Source organism: Diceros bicornis, assembly GCF_020826845.1.
Source record: "Diceros bicornis minor isolate mBicDic1 chromosome 12 unlocalized genomic scaffold, mDicBic1.mat.cur SUPER_12_unloc_1, whole genome shotgun sequence".
Lineage (NCBI taxonomy): Eukaryota > Metazoa > Chordata > Mammalia > Perissodactyla > Rhinocerotidae > Diceros > Diceros bicornis.
Window position 1 is genome coordinate 43,060 of NW_026690864.1, and position 6,425 is coordinate 49,484.

Consider the following 6,425-nt stretch of genomic DNA (forward strand, 5'->3'; position numbering starts at 1 on the left):
CTAAAAATGGGCAGAGGATATGAACAGACATTTTTCCAAAGAAGATATACAGAAGGCCAACAGACACATGAAAAGATGTATAACATCACTAATTATTAGGGATATTCAAATCAAAACTACAATGACAGATCACCTTACACCTGTCAGAATGGCTATAATTCCCAAGACAAAAAATAACAAATGTTGGAGAGGATAAGGAGAAAAGGGCACCCTCACACACTGCTGGTGGGAATGCAAACTGGTGCAGCCACCAGGGAAAATAGTATGGAGATTTCTGAAATAATTAAAAATAGAAATACCATACCTTTCAGCTATCCAACTACTGGGAATTTATCCAGAGAAATTGAAATCAACAATTCAAAGAGATTTATGCACCCCTGTGTTCACTGTGGCATTATTCACAATAGCCAAGACATGGAAGCAACCCAAGTGCCCTGCTACAGATGAATGGATAAAGAAGATGTGGTATGTATTATATACAATGGAATACTACTCAGCCAGAAAAAAAAAAAAAGACAAGATCATCCTGTTTGCAACAACCTGGATGGACCTTGAGGGTATGATGTTAAATGAAATAAGCCAGACAAAGACAAATATGCATGATTTCACTCATATGCAGAAGATAAACATACACAGGGATAAAGAGAACAGATTAGTGGTTACCAGAGGGGATGGGGGCTGGGGGTTGAGTGAAAGAGTTAAAGGGGCACATATGCATGGTGATGGATAAAAGTCAGACTACTTGTGGTGAGCACGATGCAGTCTATACAGAAATTCACAAATAATAATGAACACCTGAAATTACACAATGTTAACACCCTTTATAATTTCAATAAAATAATGAAAAAAAATAATTCATTCTTTTTTATGGTTGAATAGTATTCAATTGTGGGGATATACCACAATTTGTGTATCCGTTCACCAGTAGATGGACATTTGGGTTGTTTTCAGTTTTTGTCTACTATAAATTGGTTGTTATCAACATGTGTGTACAAGTCTGTGTATAGACATACGGGTTTATTTCCCTTGGATGGATTCCTAGGGGAGGAATGGCTGGGTAGACGTACGTAATTATTAAAGACGCATCCAAGCTATTTTTCACCAGCACTCGATGAGAGTTTCAGTGAATTGACATCTTCAACAACACTTGCTATAGTCAGTCTTTTTAATTTTAGCCATTCTCAAGTATGGTGGAATCTCATGATGACTGTCACTTACATTTCCCCAATGACTCATGTTGTGAAGGAGAAGGCAAGCCACACACAGACTGGGAGAAAACATCTGCAAAACATATCCCTAGAAAAGGACGTGTATTTATAATATATAAAGAGCTCTTATAACCCAATAGTAAGAAGACAAGCAACACGTCATGGCTTACCAGCAGACAGCAGATCAGGCCTGTGATGAGCACCAGGATTCCCGCCAAGCAGATGAGGATGAGGGCCCAGACGGGGTGGTCTGGGGAGACAAGTGCTGGGGTGAGCCACCTCCTGTCATCGCCCCAGGGCTCCTGCTGACCCCACTGTGCCTCAACCGTCCTTGACAAGGGTTGGCCAACTTTCCTCATCATCCAAAACCCTGTGCGCATGGTTCTCTTCGATGAGGCACAGCATCAAGATACTCGCCCCCTACCATGGGCTGGGGCTTCCTGCAGGTTTACTAGGCTTCTCAGTCGAGGTGTCATCTCTGTTGGCAGAATATTCTGGAAGTGAATGAAATGGAGAATGCATGTGAATGTGTTTCACTCTTTTTAATAAAACTTTTTAGACACAGAAAAATAAAGGGAGAGTCTCACAAACATCCATCATCTAATTTAACCATGTATATTCCATCCAATTAAAACAATATTTCATCAATGTATAAATTATTAACACTTGCCACCCTTGATTCATCCCATGTTTTCAATGAAATATTAAAGTCAAGTAAACATCATCATGTTTCACCCCATTTTACTTTCCATCTCTAAAAAGTGAGCACACTTTGCTACAAAATCCAAGACCATTATCACAGAACAAAAGTTTAATAAATTAAACCAAATTCATACCTCTGGGCACAGAGGACTGAATTTGGGGTGGACTATCTTATGACGGCCGGGGGGAGAATGGGTCATCACAGTTGGCAAGCCTATGGGATCTCTCTAAATTTGTAAATTCCCACTCAAAATTGTTCTTCCGTGCCTAGAAACACATTCATCCCCTTCTCCTTTATCTATCTGCTTAATATTCATTTTCTAGGATTAACCTACAATGTAATATCCTGCAGGAAGTCTTCTCTGATTTCCACCTGCAAGTATGAGTTTGTTCACATCAAATAATTGATAATTTTCAATTTTCTATTCTTGTTATTGCCAGCTACAACATAAACTCCAGGAGGGTAGGACACGCAGCACCCAATGGGCATGGGAGGAGGGGTGCAGGTCCCCCTACTTGTACCTCTACCCAGACAACCTCTTAGAGGAGTGCTGTCTGATATGGAGCAGCAACAAGTCTCTTTTTGAATTAAAATTAATTTTAGTTAAATAAAAGAAAAATTCTAGTACCTCAGTAACATTAAAAATCAGTAACAATAAAGACCAGTCACAATACCATCCTTCAAGCACTCAACAGCCACATGCAGCTATGCACTGGACAGCACAGATAGAACATTCCACCACTGCAGAAAGTTCTAGCGCATTGCTGCTCATCTAGAGCGGGACTTGGCAAACTATAGCCTGTGGACCAGAAACCACATCCACCCCCAAACCTGTAAGTCTGCTTCACACACAGCTGGAGGCCCTCACTGACCATCCGGCCAGTGGCTCTCAGTGCAGAGATGAGGAAACAAAAGTCCAGAAAGAGGAGGTGACTAGTTTGAGGTCACAGAGCTGTCTAGGAGAAGGTGAGGGCCTCCCATACTACACTGGTGTCCTTTTCTCTCTCTCAATGGTGGCTAAAGACTGGGGGACTATGCCACCTCCTGCCAGCCTGAGCAAGTTCAATGTTCTCTCAGCCCCAGGCCTCCAGAGTCCCCAGAAAGGCCTCACTTCCTTTCCCAATGACCAGGGAGCCTTACCATCCCCAAGGACACTCTTCCTGTCCAGGGTCAAGTTCTGCAGCTGGGTACCATTCTGGGTCAGCCACAGGAATTCCTCATAGATGGCAACTCTGTCCAGTCTCTGTGCCAAGGCAGCAAGGTACACAGGGAGTCCACTCCAGTGTGGTTACTGTGGGGGACAGACCTGGAAGGGCACAAAGGATAATCAAGGGTGTCTGGAATTCTACCCTGAATCTAGATTCCCTGCTTCTGGGTCCTGTCCAAGAGAACTTTCTGCAATAATGTAAACATTTGTCTGCACTACCAAATACACTCATTATTAGCCTCATGTTGTTATCGAGCACTTAAAATGTGGCTAGTGTGTGTGAGTGAGGAACTGAATTTCTCATGTAATTTCATTTCAAGTAATTAATTTATAAATAAATAACTACAGGGAGAACATTTTTGAAACTTTGGAGTAAGGACTTCTGCAAATGCATAAAAACAATGAGAACACTGGTAAAAATGGTCGAAATCATCTTTTCAGAAGTCTAGAAATTAATCAAAGGCTTGTAAGAATCTGAGGAGGGTTTAGTGAAGACACACGGTGGAATCTTGATACAGGGAGCAAACTCTGTGGCACTATAACTTGCACTATTCCCATCCTGCTCTCACAACATCCTCCATGACTGTGAAAACCGTCAGTCTCAGAACCATGGTGGCTGAGACAACCCGCAGCACAGCAGCCATAGTGGGTGTGGAGCTCTGAAAAGACCCCTCCCCACCCAACTGCAACTAGCTGACCTGCCTGGCAGCTCCCCGAAAACGCCCCATGTTCAGGGCTTGTCGTTACTTGAGTCAGAGCTTGCCCAGGATGGAAAGTCTGTCCCCAAGGCACTTGCTAAAAACAATCAGGGCTAATTGTTTTCTATTGTAGTTGCCTGAGGGAGTGATACCAGGAGAGGCAGGCAAGAGGTGAGCCAACAACTTAGAAGAAAAATTGGGGGAATGAGATGTCCACAGGGGGCTTTGAAAAGCTCCAGTGTATTTGTGGGCCTCTAGAAGGCCACAAGGGCTCAGGGATGTGGCACGCCCAGGACAGACTTGAGAACGTCTGAATCTCTCACCTCTAGTTGGAGGGGTGGCTTAATATCTGAAAACTGATTATGTAATACACCATATTAATAGAATAACCGCCAATACCACGTAATCTCGGCCATATACATAGAAAAGAATTTCACAAAATACAACACCCTTCATGCCTAAAAAACAAAACACTCAACAAATTAGGAATAGAAAGAAACTTTCTCAACCTATAAATAGCATCGATGAAAAACCCACGGTTAACACCATATTCAATGGTGAAAGACTGAAAATTTCCCCCTAAGACCAGGGACAAGACATTGATGTCTTCCCTCATCTGATATGTTAATCACAGGTACTAGAGGTTCTGATGAGGGCAATTAGGCAAGAAAAAGGAATAAAAGAAACCCAGATTGGAAGGGAAGAGGTAAAACTATTTGTTTTGCACAGGAGAAGATATTGTATATAGAAAAACCTAAAAAATACACCCCCCGACACACACACAATATGTGAATCGTATCCCAAGAGGTGTATAAATAATTTAAATTGCCCCATGTGGTTAGTGGCTCCACTATTGGAGAGCACAGTTAGACTGCTGATATTTGTTGAAAGTCTCCAGAAGAGGAGGAGGAGGATGATGCTGGAGGTTGGTGGCCCCAAATGTTAATGCTTTTCTCAACTCCCGAAAACCTATGGAAGGAGATGGTAGGATTAGCTGACAGGGATGTGGGGGAGACTGGGCACCATGTCAGTGACTTCCAGATCAAGGATATGTTACGGGAGCTCAGAGCCATCAGCCACCAACTCAGCCAATGCTTCCAATCTCCTCAACCTACACCAAGTCGGTGACCAGGCAGGAGTGGAATATGTCTCACAGCTGGCTGCATCTGTAGAGCTTGGTGACCTAGAACAAACGCGAGGGAGAGTGGGTGAGAGGTCTCCTGGGGATGCAGGGGGCCACTGGAGCCAGTGAAAGATCACAGATCTTGGGGCAAGGGAGACCTGACTTCAAATCCTGGCTCTGCCCCTAACACACTGTGTGATCTTAGGCACAATACTCCCCTTTCTGAGCTTCAGTTTACCCATGTGAGAAATGGGGAAGGCAGCTAGGACATCACCTCTGGAAACTGAGAGAACCCAGACACGCAGGGAAAGTGAAGGATTGAAACAACCAGGTAACAGACGTAAGTCAGGCGGAGGAATGAGGGTGCCTTCAGGGCAAGGAGAGACGGGACAGGGGAGACCCCACCTGGTCCTGGGTGTCCCTCAGCAGGGCGGCGTACTCCGAGGATGTGGGCTCCGGGTTGCTGAGGTTCCAGCTGATGCTGCGGAAATGCAGCTGGTGTTCTCTCTGCATGCATAAATTCCAGGGTGCAGAGCCTGGAGCCACCGAGAGGAAGAGCAGACACGTGGAGACTCTCCGTTCCCAGCACACAGGCATGGTGGCCCACGGGGTCAGGATGGTAGGTGCAGACAGCGTCCACACTGCTGGCTTCCCCATCCTTTTCAGGCCTGGGGAGAGAGGGACGTGGGGACTCTAGAGAGAGGTCCGGAAACCTCTGGGGTGGGGGTCAGAACAGGAAGGAGGAAATGGGAGGACAGGGGCGAGACAGAGAGGGGTGGTGACAAAAGTGGTCATTAGGGGCAACTAATCAGGGGAGGGTCTCACCTGAGGGAGACCAGTCTGCAACTCAAGGAGAAGAGGCCCAGGCTGCTCTTCTTGAACAAGGATCCAGCTGGGGAGGAAGGAGGAGGAGGAGGAGCAGGAGGGACAGGGATTGGGGGAGGGGCTGGGTGGGATTAACCCAACGGGAGCTGCTGGGACCAGGGTCTCACCAGGCTCTGCAGGACCCTCTCAGTGAAGTTGAACGTGGCTGAGCCGTTGCTCCTGTCTGATGAATACTTGAGGGTGGAGATGGGGAAGGTGACTGTGAGGGTCTTCAGGTTGTGTCCCAAAGCTGCAAGACGAGAGGGAGAGCGATGGCCATCACTGAGAGCTGGCCTGAGACCACACCAGAGTCCTGCACTCATTATCATCTGTCGTCTTCTCTCCCAGTGGCACCACCACCCACCCGTGTGGTCACCCAAGTCAGAACCAGCACATCTGCTCAGCTCCTCCTCCCTCCCAGTAACACAAATTCCAGTTGCACACTGGTCCTCACATACACTCCCTCTCTCCATCCCTGTCCCAGCTTAGGTGTTAACTTCCTTCACCTGGACCAACACCCCAGCAGGCTCACTGGATGCTCTGTCTAAAGGATGTTCTACATGACTACTAGAAGAATCTTTCTGAAATGAATACCTCACTAGGACCACCACTGCTCTAGTAC

At 45.9% G+C, this 6,425-nt stretch overlaps 1 long non-coding RNA gene across 1 annotated transcript in view; it reads right to left on the reverse strand.

Annotated features, from left to right (window-relative positions):
- Window positions 1-3,247, reverse strand: part of LOC131401604 (uncharacterized) — a 39,678-nt gene extending 36,431 nt beyond the window's left edge. Inside the window, exons 1-2 of the long non-coding RNA XR_009217778.1 lie at window positions 3,052-3,247; window positions 1,379-1,702 (exon numbers count right to left, since the gene is read on the reverse strand). This is a non-coding gene — a long non-coding RNA (uncharacterized LOC131401604). The remainder of the gene's footprint in view (window positions 1-1,378; window positions 1,703-3,051) is intronic.
- Window positions 3,248-6,425: the final 3,178 nt, after the last annotated feature.